At 47.3% G+C, this 19,780-nt stretch overlaps 1 long non-coding RNA gene across 2 annotated transcripts; it reads left to right on the top strand.

Moving 5' to 3' along the window:
• The first annotated feature begins 972 nt into the window (after positions 1 to 972).
• On the top strand, positions 973 to 10,529 carry LOC116669275. 2 transcript variants are annotated; one of them, XR_004326619.1, is made up of 2 exons: positions 973 to 1,495; positions 7,144 to 10,529. It is a non-coding gene; the product is annotated as an uncharacterized LOC116669275 (long non-coding RNA). The 2 variants fall into 2 exon arrangements; XR_004326620.1 differs by lacking the exon at positions 973 to 1,495 and adding an exon at positions 5,018 to 5,381.
• Positions 10,530 to 19,780: the final 9,251 nt, after the last annotated feature.

Here is a 19,780-nt window from a genome sequence, read left to right as displayed (position 1 = left end):
TGGGTGGGGCGTCTCTTTTGAGAGTGTTGAAAATGTTGTGATTAGATCATATTGATGTTTGCATGACTCAGAATATACAAAAACCACTGAATTGTACATTTTAATGGGTAAATTGAATGATACATGAATTACATCTCATTACAACTGATATTTTTTAAAAATGCCATCTAGCACAGTGCCCGGCCCATGACAGACACTGAAATAAAAGTTCTTTTTCCCTTTCCTCTTCCCAAACTTCCCTACTCAGGACACTGAAAGACTTTCCAGATTTTTTTCACCTCTGATAGGATTTTTCCTTACTACTATCTCAGCAATCAAGATTCTCTCTCTCCTCACAAATACCACACCCTTTAGATCTTCCTGCCTTTCCGTTTGCTGACTGCTGTCAACCTCAAAGTAACTTCCTCGGATAGAACAGCCTGAGATAACATTCATTTGATTGCTGAGGGGCCAGTGACCGGCTTTACTGCTCAGATTTCTGGGGCTCTCCTCCTCTGTGGTCACTTCACAGCTCTAGCTGGAGGCTTCTATGACTCACGCCTGCCTCACCTCTCCCTCTCTTCTTTCTCTGGTCCACCCAGATCATTTCTCCCTTCAGCTCCCTTAATCAATGACAAAATGCTCTTTCTGTCTGGATGGCAGGTCTACCCTTTAGTAAAAATGTGAAACAAAAACAAAATTAGGAAAAAAAAAACAAACCAACAAAACCCAGTGAATATTAATTTTTTCACAACTCCCTAAAACTTGTTTGAGAACTAGTCCTCTAAATCTCCAATTTACCAAGATCTCCTTGAATTAGTCCTGTTGGTGGCTTGATGTTACTTTGGGGCTTTCTTTGCTTACTTGTGAAAGGAGAAGGGTTCAAGGGTGAATAGAGCCAGATGCTCTGAGGCTACTTCAGTCCTTACATTTTTACCTTCACCTACTAGTAAGCCTTCTCTATTGGTCACTCCTAATAACGAATCATACTGCTGCCTGCAGGTTACTTCTGATTTTTATAGCATTGGTGCTGGAGCGGGTGGTTTGGAGCTCATGTGGAAAGCAAGGAAAGGAGAGCAAGGATTAGAACCTGGGTCTCCACGTTCTCTCTCTGTGTCCTCTCTCTGGAGCACAAAGCCAGGTGACCTGGAGTCCTTGGTATGATGATTAATCTTACTGTAATATGAACCACAAGGACCAAGCACAGTGCTAAGAGCTTCACGTGCATCATCTTATTTAGTTCTCCTGATAACTGTATTGTTACTTCCTATTTTATAGACAATAAACTGAGGCACCAAGAGCCCAAAATCAACCAGCTTGTGTAACAGCCGCCTAGGATCGGTACCCAAAGAAGCCCCGTCCTTAATGCAGATGTTGCATTTCTGAGGATTAATGTCTATTCTGATGATCCTACATCCATCTGAATGGGGTTCTTGAATCGGGGAGGAAGAATTGGCACTGTGACCCTTGATACCCTGAGTAGGACCGAAACAGTCACCTCGTAACAGATAAGCAGGTAATCCTAACATCTCTTGGCGAGGTTCTTGGAATGTGGGAGTAGTCTCCAGCCTCTCCTGAGTGATGGAATTTCAGTCTGGTTTGGGTTTTGAAAATATCATTGCAACTAACCCTTTGCTCTCACTTGCCTTTGGAATCCTGTTCCTGTGGCCCCAAATAAACCCAGAGCCCTTTGTGTCCAGTTAAAGCCTGGATAGCAGAAAATTCAAAATACTGGAACCATTTGAAAGGGCCTCAAGTCAAGCTGTTGCCATAAAAACACAAATACTGAGACCCGGAAAATACTAAGGAAAAAAAAAAAGACAAAGTTTCCTTTGCTGGTAGAGATACTCATAAAAGCAAATCAAACTCATCACTGCTCCGGAGAGAGAAATGTGTATCAAGGGTAACAAAAGAGATGCAGTGATTGTCATTGGATTTAGGTCACTTGGGCCTGGGATTACCTGAGAGGCAGAGGTTTGCTTAAGCAGGGTTAATGGAGAATCACTAACTTTGAACTAAAAAGTGAGGTGGCCTCCTGAAGTTCCCCCATATGAAAAGAGGCAGTGGCTGAGCCAGAGGCGGTAACCAGGCCCCAGCTCCGGCCCACTGCCAGCATCTCTGCCCACCTGGCTGTGGCCCCGGAGAAGCACATAAACTGGTGAGGAGGGAGGTGCAGAGCATCCTTAGGGGTAAATGGAGTAGTGTAGCTGCAGGAGAAGGTTTGGGGGAAAAGTACAGCTCAGTGGTAGAGTGCATGCTTAGCGTGCACGAGGTCCTGTGTTCAATCCCCAGTACCTCCACTCAATAAACAAATAAACAAACCTAATTACCTCTCCCCCTAAAAAATAAATTAAAAAAAATTTTTTTAAAGAGAAGTTTTGTGTGGAAGAAAGTGCCACCAAAGGTTGAAAGGTGTGTGATTTGAAACACTCCTAGGACTTGGGCTATAGCCTGAAAGCAACGGGGAATCTGGGAGCGTGCTTGAGGAAGGGGCGAGGTAAAAATGGGACTAAGGGGTATTAATCTGGGGGTGTTGTGCAGGCTGCATTTGCGGACGGATATTTGAAGGCAGGTAGGCCAGCGAGGACACTAGTGGGGAAGGCAGGTGCTGGAAATCCTGGGGTTTTATATTTTACTTCTTAATGCTGCGTGTATGAGTGTGTGAGTGTGTGTGCGTGTGTGTGTGTGTGTGTGTGTGTTGTGTATGGAGGAGAGAGAGAGGTCTTAGCCTCTGTTCAGACAGAACTCAGACTTTTTGGGATTTGACTAGTGAACAGGTTGGGCTGCCATCCAGTAGCACGAGCTCTATAAACTCCTTCAGTAATTTGCAGACAGTCCATTCCCATCCTCCCATGCCCACCTGCGTGCCGCAGCTGAAGTGAGTCTGTTCCCCGCCTCTCTGCCCAGGCACAAAGAGCCTATTGATGATGCACTGTGAACAAAGAAGCAAGTGGCACCAACTGCTCCACACACCCACCCAGCCCAGAGTGGAATTCCTCCCATCCCCACAAACGGACAGATCGCGTGCTCAGGGATCCTCCTGCACCAGAGCTCAGCTCATAACTCCCCACCCCTCCTGCCCGAGGAGAGCCAGCAGACACTCAGGGTGTCCTCAGAAAAGGCCGGTGGTGTTCCACCAGCTGCAGACTGTGAGCAGGGCCCGACCTTGGGACCTTGGGTAGGCTTCCCCCAGCTCCACCCTGTGTCAGAGTCTCCCCTCAAATCCTCAGATCCGTTAGTGAGAGTGCAGCCTGGTCTCTCATTGGCTTCTCTCTCCCCAGTAGCCAGGCTGAGGAGTGGGGTCCATTTTTGAATGGCACCACTGTTTCTAGCTTTCTTAAGAAAGCAAGTGAATGAATCAATTTATTTTTTGAACGACCGCTACATTAAACAAGCACAACTCATGGGGAGTAATTATAAAGAAACTTGTTTTCCTCTCTTGTTAACCCTTTAGATTCAGTAGGGCTGGTGCTTCTGTTGCACCTGGATAAAAATTCAGGCAGGCCCCCTGGCTTCTTTGATCTTTCTAAGTCTGTATTCACCTTAAGACTGAATATAAACACAACTCAGTGATTAAAATGTTCATAGAATCATTAAAATTCCAAATAGGATGGAAAATTAGGACTTTTCCCCTCTTCTGCAGCTCAGGCTGAATTCTTACAGTCGATAACACTTCTGTGCCTCCTCTCCTATCTTTTTAACTGTGGTTTTTGATGCTGACAGTGTTGCAGTGGGAAGAAGCAGGAACATTCCCATTTGATAGGTGCTGGCATGGGAATCTGGCATCGGTATTCTCCGGACTTGGTAGGTGTTTAAAGCTGACTTTTAGGGGAGGGTATAGCTCAGTGGTAGAGTGCATGCTTAGCATGCACAAGGTCCTGGGTTCAATCCTCAGTAGTTCCATTAAAAATAAATAAATAAGGAGGGGAGGGCAGAGTGCATGCTTAGCATGTACTCGGCATGCACTCAGTCCTGGGGTCAATCCCCAGTACCTCTAAAAATAAATAAACTTAATTACCTTCCCCCTCCCCCCAGCAAAATAAAATAATTAAATAATACAATAGTAAATAAATAGATTAATATTTTTTAAAATAAAGATAAACCTAATTACCTCCACACACCCCCCCCAAACAAACAAAAAAGCTGACTTTTAAAGGGAGCTTTCTATCCCTCCTGCTTGAATCAATTCAGGCTGCTATAGCAAAGTGCTGTAGACTGGATCGTTTACAGACAACAAAAATTTATTTCTCACAGTTCTGGAGGCTGGAAGTCTGAGCTCTGGGGGCCAGCATGAGTGGGTTCCAGTGAGCGATCTCTTCCGGGTTCCAGAACGCTGATTGGTCTCATTGTATCCTCATATGGCAGGACAAGAGTGAGGTAGCCCATGGCCTCTTCTTCTAAGGACACTAGATCCCATGCATGAGAGCTCCACCCTCATGACCTAATGACCTCCCAGAGGCCCCGCCTCCTAACATCATCACCTATGGGGTTAGGATTTCAACATATGGATTTTGGGGAAACACAAACACCCATATGGGGGACAGCCCATAACACCTCCATTACTGGGGACCTCTCATACGCAGTTCCCACAGTCTGGGTGATGTATTTTCTTCAGGTTCATCGCTTCCTCCTTCCTCCATCCCTAGGAATGTGGCCATACCTCCAGCTTTTCTTGGCTGAGAAATCTTCGCCCCTTTAGGCTGTCCTCTTGGATAGGATCTTTGACTATCCTAGGCAACCCCCTCTCTCTCTCTGTCACTCACAGCTCTCACCTTTGCCTCTACAACTCTGTGAGTATAATTACTACCCAAGTGTCACCCTCTACTGTGCCATGCCTCTTGCCCTCTTGGTTTCTCTGACTTGACACCTCTGAGAGAGGGGTGGGGTGGAACTCCTAACACAGCTTTCTCCGAAGAAATTCTCATCTCAAATCTTACCCTCAACCCTTAAATAGTCTTTGCCACTTACTTTGTAAATCCTGGTCCAGCACTTCACTTTGGAATTTGGTATTGATTGTGATTCAGCTGAAACTGCTATTTTAATATCTGCTTTCATTTGACTTAGGACACACCTTGAATCAAAACGCTTCTATTATCTGAATCCGGAGCACTGATAGGACGTTTACTTCAATTTTTCAAGCATAAGATAACTTCTAATTAAAAAGAAAGAGAAGCAGTGTTTCAAGCCAGCTTTGTAAGGCCACGGTGCATCCTCTTATGGTACCCTGGAGGGGAGCTGCTGTCCCTCCTTGCCTTCTAGCATCTCCCGGGCGTGGTGTGAGGTGGTGGAGCAGTGGCGAGGGCAGACTTCTTCAAGAGCAGACTGAGACATGGCTGGGGACTCCCTGCAAGAAGAGGCAAGAGCCAAAGGAATTCAGAAACTTGGGCTGTTTGTGACCATGAGTGAGTTACTTCTCTGAGCCTTGGTTTCCACATCTGTAGAATGGGAATCATAGTCCCTAAGCTCCTCACAACTGAGACCCTATGAAGTGCTTTCTAGATTGGGAAGTGGGTCAGGAGTGTTAGGAATAGGGACTCACAGGTAGACACTGTTTAGTCTCCCATCTTGGACTATGTGGACCACCTTGGACGTCAGGGCCAGTGTCATATTGTTTTTCTTCTATCTCAGTGTGAGTACAGTTCATTGGATGGAATGACAGTGCTGTTGGTCTGTGTCTTTTGGGAATTGGTGGTGGTGTGGATTCGCTCTGCAGAGCTGTGTGTTTATTTCACACATACTTTTCATCAGGCCAAATCTAAAGAAAGTGGGTGAAGGACCAGTGCTACTCCAACTTCATCACATCCCAGAAAACCCAAGCCAGAGCCCTTTAATGATTTATGTGATTACTTAGTTTCATCTTCCAAGATATTTTTTCTAAGATTCTCCGATCCTCTTTGCCTCTACTTTTGCTGTAACACAAATTCTCATTTCTGGAAGAGTTTTCTTGCTTTCCCCCTTATTCTTTCAATCATGTTATTTGCATCTTCACTCGCCTCTGGGTTTTTCGTGTGCCCTGTGAATGGTATTCACTTGCTCAGACAGGGGTGTGGAGGAAGCGTAGGCCAGGAAACCCCAGAAACCTCCAGCTAATGCACGGGAGCCTTTAGCTTTGTGATTACTACAATTGTTGCCTAGTGGAACAGTGAGCCATTAGCTGGGTTCTCACCCCTCTATTAGTATTACCCTGTAATTTAATCACAATTAAACTCCCAGAAACATAGACATAGGAAACAAGTAGGCAAAGGACGCAGATGGCAGAAAACAACAGCAGTTCAGGGGTTTTAATTCAAGGCAGTGTTTTCAGGAGGTGCAGGGCCAAGGAATAGTGAGGTTGGAACTTGGAACAGGCTAATTGGGCAAATGATTAAAAAGACTTTAAAAAGGAATTTTACTTTCTGGCACTGAGGGTGGGGTCTGCTGACATTGATCTCATGGGCTGGGCTGAGCTGGATTTGTTTAATAACAATAGGGATTGACAGAGGTCTTGGGAGATGACCCCATGTCCCCTTTACCTTCTCTCCTTAGGGTCCTTGGGAGGAAGGTCTCAGAGGAGGTTCTTCTTTGTCTTACCCGGCTTCCTTCCTTGGGTCCCAAAGCAAACCCCAGACTATATGTTGGAATCAACCTCCTTTCTGGGGAGCTCCCAGAGGCCCAGGCCTGGAGGTGACCATTCCCAGTGTCCTCCTGGGAAGTGTGGATGCAGGCAGTGTTTACAAGTAGGGCTGGAAGTGGAGGATTGTGAGGTAGAGGTGTCCTTGGAGGAGTGTCCCTAGACCCTTCCAAGGGACAGTTGGCCTTATTCAAGCTTCAGAAACCTAAGCTGCAGTATAGAAGGGAGGAATCCCAGCCTTTGAGCACCCAAATGACAAGGAAACTGGTATCTCAGTCTCTTCCATGGGACTGAGCCAAGAGGAAAAGAGCCAAGTGGGAGAGTTTTCAGCCCAGCACGGTCCTTCTTCATTCTTCAACAGCCACCTTTGGCCAAAGTCAAGTCATTAAGGGCAGAGCTGGTGGAGGGAGCCGCGATGTGGCAGGGAGAGGGGGGAGGCTGGGGCAGAGCAGGGTGAACAAGAAATCACAAGCCTAAGCAGCTGTAAGCAAAGTTACGATGTACTTCAGAAGACTTCCACTTCCCTTAACTGTCTCTACTTCTTCTCTTCCCAGGCAGAATCCAGTCTTCCTATAAATCCACCCGTGTATTTAATTACTGAACACCCTCAAAAAGAAGTTTCTGGTATTCCAGAAGGTTCTGGAAGCCCATAGCTCCTTTCCCCAAATCAGAAGACAAGACCTGGGTGCATGGAAAAAGGACATCTCCCTTCTTCTGACTCTCTTGGCATCAAATTCTTTACTTCTCATGGTACCCTTGTGATCCTAAGTTGGGGCCTTTCCAGGACAGTTCCAGTCTGAAATATTTTATCCTGTTGTCCTCAACAGTACTTGTGAGGCCACATGCCCTGAATTTGTCATGGAAAAAAGCTGTAAGGACAACCCTAGCTCAGAGCATTTCCTGTCCAGCTGAATCTACATAAATTTTGCCCTTTCCTGGCACCTAGGCATAGTGACATTTGGAAGATTTGCTAGAATACCAGCTGAGGAAAAGTTAGCTTGCAGGTTGGTATAGAGCTAAACGATAGGTGAAATCCTGTATCTTGAAGCTTGATTCTGAAACCCCCCCGAAACTTATGCAAAAACCCACCCTCATTGATGAACAGTGATTCAAACTTGCTTTCACCTTTAAGCCTCAGATGTGGTTGTGTGGTTTCAGCTTTTCGGAATTCTCTTTCCCATGAATTCCCTGATAAAAATTCGTCGAAGAGGAAACAGAACCTTTTCCTCTATAGTGAGAAGGGAGAGTTAACTAGCCTCTCTCACCTGGGGCACTGTTTTTCACACCAAAGTTCTCAACCCATTGTTGGATCACAAAATCAATTTAGTGGGTCCTGACTTTTGGCAAAACTTCAAAATGATAGCTAGATGGAGAGATACAGATTTAGATATAAATCTAGAATAGAAAAGAAAAGGCAACAGAAGAGAACATATCAGAATACATGACACTTGATTGGGATGAGTATTGTTTCATGAAACTTCTGTTTCTTGTTTTCTCTACCTCTGTGTATGTGTTTTGGGTCATGATGTAAAAGTGGCTTTTTTTCCTTGGGTCACAGGAAAAAATGTTCAAGACCACCCTGGTAGGACAGGTCACACAGTTCACACAGAGACTGAAATGACTAAGGCAGACCCGGCCCTGAGAGCTGGTTCCACCAGAAGGAGAAAAGAGTAGCAGGCGGCTGAGCACCTGTCAGGGAGGAGCCTGAGCAAGGGCGTGAGGACCAGCAGTGCAGAAAGGAGAGAGGAGGGCTCACTCTCAGCCCCTCCATAATGGCAGCCACAAAGCACTGAGTGCCAACAGTGACTTAAAGGAGTTACCCCTTTCAAGTCTTGCCACACTCCAGAAGGAAGATGAGTACTCCTATTACTGTCCCATTTTACAGATGAGGAAACTGAGGCTCAACGGGTTAAATAACTTGCCTGAGGTCACACAGCTTGTACTTGCAAACAAAACTTGGTCTCACTCAGGTGTGCCTGATTTTTCAGCTCAGGCTCTTACAACCACAGTAAGCAATTCCTCTTTGGCCTAAGAACAGGATTTGGTGTTGGCCCGGAATCAAGGATCCACGTAGACCAGCCACGAGCCCTTCCTCTGCGTGCAGGGTAGGCAGGGCCAGGAAGCAGAGGAGCCCAGGTAATGGAGGGCAGGGCCAGAGGCTGGTGGCTGCGAGGGTGGCAGCCCTCCCCCAGCCCTGCTCCTGCCGGCTGCAGGCTGCAGCTTTGCCATCGCAGAATACGCTGCTAATTATAACCAAACAATGAGCAATCACAGCCCGCTGGCGGTTTAGCTCTCGTTAGAGGCCTGGCAGGCTTTTCATTAGAACTTCCCAGCCGCCTGAAGGCGGCAGGAGCTTTGGGCTCTAGCTCCCCACCCCCTTCCTGCTCCCTCCTCTGCTCCCTCCTCGGAGCCTGGTCTATCCAATTCGGCCGGTGCTTACTCAGCTCCTGAGGTGTGCAGGCTGTGTTCAGTGCTGCAGGCGGGTATCAGAGGCAGCACTTTGTTCCTGCCTTCAGGGAGCTCACCCTCCTCCCAGCAGTCTCTTGACTAGAATAAAAAAAAAAGCCAGGCCCATTGGCAGAGAGGAGAGAGGTTTTGGACAGCTTTGGGTCCTAGGTGGCTTCTCTCTATGGCCCTTCCTAGGGCGCTATGAAAATTAATTTCTGCCCTTCGGTAACGTGGGGCACCAGAGGACTGGCTCTGTGTAAACGTTCTCTAGTGGTGCTCAGTCCCACAGGATGTCCTAGGGAGAGGAACTCTTTCAAAATCTTGGGAAATGTAAACCTGGGCCGATAAGAGAGATGCACAAAGTCATTATAGGCTTGGGGACCCAGAGGAAGTTCTCAAATGCCTATTTTAAGGGCTTTGGGAAGGGCTTGAGGGAATAATCTCAGAGGGTAGAGCCCCTGCCTCTGGTTCTGAAGAAGTGAACACAGTTTACTGCTCCCAGGCCAGACTTCAAAGTGCTTCAGCTTTATCTTTTGCCTCTCCAGCCCGCATCACCCTTCCTGACATCTAACCTCCTTCAGGTATAACTGGGGACCACTCCTCCTGCTTCCATATTAGGGCTTCCTTATCTGCTATCAACCCATCACATTAAGGCCTTAGTTGAAAATTAATCAAAATAGTATCCCTCTAGGAACCTTTGTAAATGCGAGGGGCAGGAGGATAGAGCTCAGTGGTAGGGTACACACTTGGCATGCACGAGGTCCTGGGTTCAATCCCCAGTACCTCCATTAAAAAATAAATAAACTTGATTGCCCACCCCCAAAATACATAAATAAAATAAATTGTACAAAAAATAAAAAATAAATGTTATGAAAAAGCTAAATGAATGTGAGGGAACTTGGGTCCTGTTCACTGAGGAATCCTTAGCACCTCCCTAGCAGACCACCTGCCCAGAGCAGTAGAACAGGGTACCTAGTTGCAAGATAAATGAAGAGCTGGGAGGGACATGAGAGAGTACCTGGTCTTCATTTTCCAGGTGAAGATCAATGGTCCCGAGGTAGGGTGACCAACCGTCTCAGTTTGCCCAGGAATGAGGGACTCCTATGACATGGGACTTTCAGTTTTAAAACCAGACTTCCAGTTTTAAAAACCTTTAAGGAGTTGTGATGAGTAAACCTACGGGAGAAGAGCAGGAAGGAAAGAGGATTTGGTGGAGTTTTGTTCACTGGGAAGATGGGCACTTTCAACCCCATCCCCCAATTTCTGGAGAGAGGAAGGCTGAAGACTGTTCAAGATAAAAACTCCTGTGCAGAAAGATTGGAAGAGCTTCTGGGTTGGTGAATACATCCACACGTGGGAAGGGTGGTGCATCCAACTCCATGGAACAGAGGCTCCTGCATCAGGACCCTTCTGGACCTACCCTGTGTACCTCTTCATCCAGTTGTTCATTTGTACTCTTTACCCTGAAGCAATAAATGTAAGTGAAGTGTTATCTTGAGTTCTGGGAATCATTTGAGCATCCTGACACTCAGCATCATTCCTGTTCCCTTCAATGTCTATTAAATAATCTCTCCAACACTCTGCCTTTCTGTTAATTAACCCCCTCCCACCTCAGTCACCTGCTCCCATCATCTTATCCCTGATCTTGTCACTAGTACCATCTGTGCCAAGTCCAAAATTCTCCATTTCAAGCTGCTCTCTCTGGCCACTAACTCAGATCTGTTCAATTTGCTTCCCACTCCTACTTTCCTCCACCCCCTTGTGGACTCTCTTCCATTCAGTGATGCTATAGTTCATCCATTTATCCTTCTAGACCACCCGTTTTCTCCCTTCTCAGCTTAGAGTTCATGGTCGATCACAAGAAACACACTTGCATATACCCTTATCCTTTGTAATGTCATTAAAATACGTCTGCAAGTTCTTTGACACTTGTATTAGTCTTCTTGGACTGTCATAACAAAATATCACAGAGTGAGTGGCTTAAATAACAGAAATTAATTTATTTGCATTTTGGGGAACTCTAAGACAAAGTTCAGTTTCTGGTAATGGCTCTCTTCTGGGCTTACAGCTGCAGGGAGCTCTCTGTGTCTCTTCTTATAAAGACACTAATCCTATCAGATCACAGTCCCATCTTTGTGACTTCACTTAACCTTAATAACTTCCTTAGAGGCCCCATCTCCAAATATAGCCAGGCTCGGGCGTTAGAGCTTCAACATATAAATTTGGGGGGTTCACACACATTCAGTTCATAACAACAAAAGGTGGAGTCTAATTCCTCTCCTCTTGAACATGGGCTGGACTTGGTGGCTTTGTTCTAACAAACAGAATGTGGCAAAGAGATGCAACGTGACCTGAGTCTAGGTCATAAACGAGTGGCTTCTGCTTAGTTCCTCTTCTTGGACTGCCAGCTCTGTGAGAAGCCATGTCCTGTTGTGAGGACCCTCGAAGAGCCTGCACAGGGGCTCACATGGAGAGAAACTGAGTCTGTTTGCCAGCAACTACCTCTGGCCTGCCAGTCATGTAAGTGAGTCATCTTAGAAACAGATTCTCCATCCCCAATCAAGCTTTCAGATGACTGTAGCCCCCTGCTAACATCTTGACTCCAACCTCATGACAGACCCCACGCCAGAACTGTCTAGCCAAACTGCTTCCAAATTCCAGGTTCTATCTCCCAGAAACTGAGATAATAACCGTCTATTGTTTTAAACCACTAAGTGTTGGAACAATTTTTTTTTAACAGCCATAGGTAACTAATACAACTGTCTTCTTCCCTCCCAACCTATGGGTCTAGCAAAAATACCCCAACACTGGTCAAGTCAAACTTCCACCTAGTCCATGCCTGTACTCCAGCTGCTGCATGTGGCTGGAGAAAAACACATGACTGTGCTGAAAGGCCTCCCTTTAAAATCATGGTCTTGAACCTCAGGAGGACCACCATACCACTGCCCAGAAATCCTACAGTCTCTCCCCAGGCAGGTCACTCTCCGATTCCTTGCGGTAACTGTCACACTCCTCCTTTCCCAAGCCGTCACACAACAGTCTCTGCTTCCTACTTTCAGCCAATGATATCATTTTTTTTTCCCATTAAAAAAAAAAAAAAGAAGAAATCAGAAAAAAACATCTTTATCATTCCACCACCAAACCTACCTACCTCCAGTACCCAGGCGCTTTTACTCTACCTCCAGCCTCTTATGATGAATAGACCATCCACGCATCTATCTGAGGCCAGGCCCTCCCCTTGTGCACCGGATCCCTTCCTTTCCTGCTTATTACAAGGCATCACTCCAGCAATTATCTGCTCTCTCATATGCGTTGTCAAATTTTCTCTCTCGAGTGGACCATTCTCATTAGCATACTAATGGGATAAAACTCTCATCTTGAAAAAAGATGCCTTGACCCTACTTACTCCTCTAGTTACTTCACCATTTGTCTGTTAACCATTCATAGCAAAGTTTAAAAAAAATTTGTCTGTACTGTTTCTATTCTTCACCTCCTATTCCCAGGCTTGTATCCCAGTAAAACCACATTGATCTAGGTTTCCAGGGACTTCCATGATGACAAATTCAATGGTCAATTCTCTGTTCTTTTTAAAAAAAAATTTTAGTCTTTTTGTGGGGGCATAATTAGGTTTACTTATTTATTTATTAATGGTGGTACTGGGATTTGAACCCAGGACCTCACTCTTGCTAAGCATGCATTCTACCACTGAGCTCTCCCCTCCCTGCCAGACTCCCTCTGTATATTGCTAATCCAGAGCCACTCCTCTGAGCCCGGAAGGAATAAAGGCAAAGTTGTGCCTTCAGCTTCCTCCCTTTTTGGCATGTTTCGCCCCACCTCTCTGTGGTTTCACTTTCTTCTCCTGATATTCATACCCAAGAGTAACTGATAAGATTAAAACTTTAACTAGTGTTCAGCAGGGCCTTGCACAGAATGGAAATATTAATCATATATACCTAAATGGCCCCTCTCAGGGCCATATTTACATTTGGCCTAAAGGCAAAGTTACGCCTCTTTACTGATGAAATTTCAGACATGAGCAGATATGGTTTCATTCTAATCAAGCCTGGGATGGAAATGGGGTGTGTTTGTGTGTGTGTGTGTGTGTGTGTGTGTGTGTGTAGTATTTGGAGGGAGAGGCTTTTTTGGAATAGCTCAGATCAAGTTAATCTCTGACTCAGTCTGTCTGCGGCATGTACTTGGCGTTTCTCCATCTTTCTGGTGTCGTTGTGGTCAGGATAACGTAAACGGGCTGGGTAATACAGCAAAGCCCCACCCAGAATTTGAGTGGTTCCTGTCTGATTGCCGTAGTGCCATAGTTAGATCACAGTAGGGACAAACTGTGCATGCATTTTCCACTGCACTTTTCAGAGAGACACTGTTCTTTAGCCACTGACTAAATCCTTGACTTGGCCAAAAATGGTAGATATTCCAGACCAAAGATGCAAGCTAGACCTTGACATTTGGCTGAATCATCGTTGAAAGTTTCACACGTCAGAGCCTCCATAAATAAGAGTGTAATCCCTCCTCCCTCCCTTCTTCACTTTACAAGGATGAGAAGAGACTCAATGAGGTAACAACGGTCTGGAAGTTGGGGGCACAGAGTCAGTCCGTGTCCTGTCACTCCAGGCCGTGAGGTGAGTTGGATGAAGGAACTATTTGTAGGGTTCAGACAAATGACAAGGGTGAGGAAGCCAAGGGATGTGGTAAGGCGTCCCAGGGGCTGGCAGCAACAGGAACTCACTACCACCTCTGGGCTAAAGGGACAAGTGGGGAGTCGTGACCAGAGCCCAGGGGCAGCTGCAGCAGGGAGAGGGCCTGGGATGGGATCCTGGACCCACCATCAGCCCAGCAGCAGGCACCCTGATCTGCCTCTCCTCCTCATCTCTTGTCAGTGCCACCCATTGGCCAGACCTAACCAGGAACCAGAGGGCAAGGGAGCCTTTTGGTATAGACCACACAGGTCAGACTCCTGGATCTCAGAGCAGGTTTGAGAAGGCTGGAGGAACTGGTGGAGAATATCCTGCGGACTTGTTCCAAGTAACAAATATGGGAGTGGAAGCTATATGAAAGTAATGCTCTCAAGGTGGGTGGTCCATGACCCCCGGTCCCCACCAGCCAAAACAACTAAAGCTAATGTTCTATTTCAAGATGCGGTATGTGATGGTTAATTTTATGTGTCAACTTGACTGGGATAAGGGAGGCCCAGAGAACTGGTAAAACATGATTTTGGGGTGTGTCTGTGAGGATGCTGATGGAAAAGATTTAGCATTTGAATCAGTAGGCAGAGTCAAGAAGATCCACCCTCACCAGTGTGGGTGGGTGTCATCTAATCCAAGGAAGGCCCTAATAGAGCCTAATAGTGGAGGAAGGGCAAATTCCCCCCTCTCTTCTTGAGCTGGGACGTCCATTTTCTCCCGCCCTCGGACGTAGGAACTCCTGGTTCTCTGGCCTTTGGGCTCCAGGAATTATACCAGTGGCTCCCCGGATTCTCTGGCTTTTGGAACTTGGATTGAATTATACCATCAGGTAGCTTTCCTGGCTCCTTAGTTTGTAGGTCATGGGACTTCTTGGCCTCCATAAACATGTAAGCCAATTCCTATAATAAATGTCATATAAATATATATGTAAATCCTATTGGTTCTGTTTCTCTGGAATACATAGTATTAGAATAATATATATATGAGACTGGAAGTCTGTTTCCCCAATGATGCTTATGTGACAGGGGTAAGATTTAATGAAGTGTGTATTTTAAGGAGAGTTCTAGCTCAACTTTGATGTCCAGATCTTCTGGGATGTAGAACTGGGAGCATGAATGGGAAGAGAGACTGGAGGGAAAGAGACAGGACCTGCCACAAGAGGTTCAATCACCCTCTATAATAAAGATCTCAGAAAGAGGGGGGACATTTGGCTGCTGAAGAGAGCATGGGAGCTTGGGAAAATTAGAGAAGATAAAAGGGGGCTTTAGAAAAACTTTACAAAATATTTCTATCTCTTCAAAAGAAATAAATAAATAATGGAAAATTTTAAAAAATAATTTTCAGTTGCTGAACCATTCTTCTTTGTACGATCCCAGGCAGGGCCAGGGCCACAGGGGACCGGTGCTTTTATTGGAGTGACACCATAAGAACTTCTAGATGGTTCTGGCAATTGAGGACTAGCCAGAAACCACTCCACACACCACACTCTCGATCCCCTGAGAAGTTGCCCACAAGGCTGGAATCTTCTGAAGCCTCAGCTTCATTCAATGCTGTCTTTCCACACAGTAGAATAGAGGGAACCATCATTTCACTCTTTTGGTTCAGAGGCCAGAGAGGATGAGCGAGTTGTTCGTGATCACCCAAAGTCTGTCTAAGGAGAAATGAGGCAAACCCCAGGTCCCTGACTCCCTGTGTGGTTGGCATTCCGCTCAGATGACTGACAGATTCTGTGCCTTTCCTTTCCCAAAAGTGAAAATCCATCTCCCCTTTCCTTCTTGAGAAGGGTTAGGCTTTTGCCCAGGGCCCGTGTGGGACAAGACCAGAGCCTGAGCATTTGCAAAATCATTTCCTTTGAGTCTTTAATTCCTTTCCTGAAAGCACTTTAAACTGCACAAGAGGCAAAGCCTAAGGACTTGGGGGTCCGAGCACCGAGGCATGCCATTGACACCAACGTTCTGATTCTCCCAGCCAGGCGGCACTCCAATGTCAGAGACTCTGATTGGGATGGATGTTTCCCAGTACAGGTGAATGAAATGTGGGGAGATATTGACTGAGGGGTTCTGGCAAGAAAGCTTCCCTTTCATTCATGGGAATTATCAAAAAAGCAGCTTGCTCTCTCTCGGGAGTAAATGAAGGTGCACACAGCGTTGGTTGCTGCTGGCGACCATCTTGCAGCCTTGAGAGTCTTAGGAGGGAACTAACACTCTGCAGGAAGGTGGAGAGACCAAAAGAAACAACACAGAGCAGATGAATCAGACCTTGCACGAAGCTCACCCACCTTGAACTTTTTATACTGTCACAGACCAGTAGGTTCCTTTTATTGTTTAAGTCAGTTTGAGCTGTGTTTTCTGTTATTACAATAAAGATCATCCATCCTTCTGATATCTCGTGGCAGCTCAGACTTTGTACCGCAGGCTCAGGAACAGGGAGGCATGGTCTAGTCTGAGAAGATCCTGTCCTGATGCAGGTGAAGTGTCACTGCATCACTGGGTTTTAACCCTCTTTCTTGGGGAGGGAGGGAAGGTCAGGCAAGTTCATCTTGCAGCTGGGGGCGAGGGGGCGACGTGATAGTCATTCAGCAAAGACACAGCGGAAAGGATGCCCCATGTGCTTGAACATGACCCTCTGGGAGCTCAGAGGACTTGGGCTGCCGGTCAGGTGGGGCAGGTATTCTTTACCTGGGGTTCCTGGACTCCTAGGAAAGGTGCCAGAAAGTCTATGAAATCCTGAAACTGTATGAGAAATTTTGTGTGTGTACCTTTTTGCCAGGTTTTCAAAAGGAAAGTGTCACTGCTCTATGTTTAAATGGTATCAATCTCTCTAACCCCTCCTCCCACCTACCCACCCCCCGCCCCGTTCTTTGTTGTAAAGCAGGAATGACTACTTTTCTTCCTTCTTCCTCTGCAGGAGGGATGAACATGAGAGATCATAGACAGTAGATAAACCTATTAGATAGAATTTTAAAAAATTATCAGGGACTGTGCCAAGATATTGGGAGAAGGGAGCAGGGGGCATGACCTGAAAAAGAAAAAAATCCATCTGGACATGAAGACAGCCATGAGTTTAGGTGAAGGAGGGTGCTGGAGATCAGTCCTACGCTCTCTGTAGGGAATCCAGCTCCAAGGGTGCATGTGAACACATCCTCATGCATGTGTGTGGGATAACGGCATTTGCATTGTCTGATGGTTTTCAATGAGCATTTCCATAACACTTGCCTCATACAGGCCATGGCAGCTAAGTCTCATGTGTCTGCCCGAGGTTCAGAGCGCCCAGGGTCCTTTAATAAACGGTGATGCTGCCACCCAAACGCCGGTGTTCCACTTCTGCTCCTGGGGCTCTGTCCTCTATATGAGTGGCTTCTAAACCTGACCAATTGGCAGCAGCACCTGGATGCTTCCTTACCATGCAGAGTCCTGGGCTCAGCTCCAGCTCTAGGCGCTCTGATTCAGTAGGAATGGCACAGGGCCTGGGTATCTGCATTTTTTGGAAGCATCCCAGATGAATTTGAACACCACTTAGATTTTTGGAACAACTGCTCCCTATATAAAGAGCACTGTGTGTGCAGTGTGTGCATGTGTATGTGTAAGTGTGTGCACACACGTGTCCCCCCCACAGACAGGCCTAGCAAACCTGCAAAGTAGGAAATACGTCATGGATTCCTCTCATCACTGCTTTTAGTGCTCTTCTACCCTTTGGCCATCTTTTTTGAGGTCTCGTGGTTCTTTTGCTATCCCCGCCCTCATCAGATGGTCGCTTAGTCCCTTTTAGGTACATTGTTACAGTAGACTCTTAGGGATGAATAATCATTCAAGTCCAAAAGTGGGAAATCTCTAATGGTAGCATTTCAGGCTTTGGGATCAGCAAATGGATGTAGGGGATGCTGTAAGGAGGAGAGATGTCTTATTACACTGGGTGGTGATTATGTATTTGCCAAGACAGCTCTCTCTACCAGAAAACCCCCATGAGTGCGTCATACACTTGCATGTACTGTACAAATGTAACACTCACAAAACTCTCAGAATAAAAAGCAAACACATATAACAAACATGTGGATTTTTAGAGCATGCAACCTTTTTTAAGGGAAAAAATTTCCAAAGGATTTTTCATGTTGAGTCTCACCACAAGGCATCCTCTTGAAGCTGGAAGAGAGGCATCCGGAAACACGAGTTTGTCATGGAAACGCTGACAGGGCTTCAGCAGAGGGATGCTCACAGGTGCAGCCTGGAATGACACAGTCTCTTGTGGCTTATTTACATCCCAGCCCACGGAATGAATTCTCTTTTCCTGTTTCCTGGCCCCTGGAAAGTCAGCTGGCTTTCGGGGACCTGGGGGATTCTCACCAGGACGGTGGCTTTGTCTCTTTTGGTGGTGGTTTTCAGACTTCCGGAGCAAGGAATAGGGAGGGGGGGTCTTAGAATCAGTTTCACATCGGGAGAAGGGCTCTGGGAGTGGGTAGAGAAAGGAAGGCGGGAAAGGAAACATGCTGATTCTAAGCATTAGGCATTTCTAGTCCTAGATGCTTATAGTCATCAGCTTCATGTATTTATCATGTTGGCTGTAACTCGGGGGTTATAAAAGGTTATTTCCATGTTACAGAGAAGGAAACAGGCTGGCAGCACCCAGAGTGGGAGCTTACAACCACATCCTCGGGGAGACTAGGTGGCCAGGTTGTGTAAAGGTTACAGTTTTGTTGTTGCCAAAAGCCCTCAGGCAGGGCACAGGGCCTTCCGCTGACAAGCAGTGAGCAGGCTGGGAAGGCCATCCCTCCCCGGAGAGGCTGCGGAGTGACCATCCTTGGGCCTGTCAAGGGGTAGGCGACTGACCGCAGACCCTGAGCCGTGCGCAGGCCATGCTTGAAGGTGGGCATTGTGTCCCTAAAGACACGGCTTCTCTCTTCTTCCAGGCTGGGCCCCAGGAGTCCTGGCAGGGACCAGAGAAGGCCATCAGCCGCTTTGTGGAGCCAAGGGGCGGGGCCTGAGAGGCTACGGGGGAGAGTGGGGAAAAGGAAAAGGTGGCTTCTGCCTGCGGGAAGGTTCCATGTGGTGGGGAAAGTGTCATCCCTTAGGGGCTCCCAATCCAACACGACAAGGGAGGCGAGAGCTTGACCCACGAGGAGCCCAAGGCTGATAGAAGAAAGAAGGTACCATCCATGCATGCCAAGGGCTCACAGTCTGGAGAGAGAAAGACCAGTTTCTTCTGCTCTGGCCACAGTCTGCCCCACCCCTGACCAACCATCCTAGGAGTTGAACCTCCCAGCCTGGCCCTGGACTGTGGCAAGAGCTGGAGCGAGGCAGACCCTCTCCTACCCCCTGCCCTCTGCTGCACACCTGCTGGGCCTCAAAGCATCCTCCTGCAGCCCCTTCTAACAGAGCTGCGTGCCCCGCGGGTCCAGCAGCTCTGCTGGGAGGCTGGTTTGCAACCAGGGCTGCTCAGATTGGCCCACCTTTCCCTCCCCCCCAGGAGCCTTGGGAGCTTGGGAGACATTCCAGGCCTGGCTCCGACATGAATTTGCTGTTCAGTGCGCCAGGCAATCAGGGATGAGTCCTCTCCCTTTTCCCTCGGAGGTGTTGATAGTAACAGCAGAGCCAAGCTGCCAAGTTGGCAGGAGAGCAGAGAGACTGTGCACTGCGGATGGAGGGGGCGGGGAGCGGCAAGCCGCGGAGGGCTGGGCCCGAGCCACAGTTTGTTTATCCTGAGATCCAGAGGGTCCCTCCAGTCTGGCAGCCAGCACCGTGCACGAAGAGGGGAGATCCCCGAGGAAGGCTGGAGGCCCCAGGGGAGGCCAGGGGCAGTGCTGCAGGGTGAGGCCTTTAGGAGGCTCCCAGGTCTGGATGCTGCCAGAGTCTGTGGGAGGGACCTTCTGGTTGGGCCCGAAGCCACCAGCCAGCCTGGCCCCCGGAGGCACACCAGGCCTCAGAGGCAGAATAGAGAGAGATCCACCTTCATTCCCACTGTGGATGAAGCAGCTATGGAGTTTCCAAACAGGAGTGGACCGAGGGTTAGTTGAAGCTGCTTCCTACCAAAGAGGACCTTAGGAGGGTACCCA

Source organism: Camelus ferus, chromosome 16 (genome assembly GCF_009834535.1).
Source record: "Camelus ferus isolate YT-003-E chromosome 16, BCGSAC_Cfer_1.0, whole genome shotgun sequence".
Lineage (NCBI taxonomy): Eukaryota > Metazoa > Chordata > Mammalia > Artiodactyla > Camelidae > Camelus > Camelus ferus.
The sequence above is the reverse complement of the archived record's forward strand: the minus strand, read 5'-3'. Positions and strand labels throughout refer to the sequence as shown.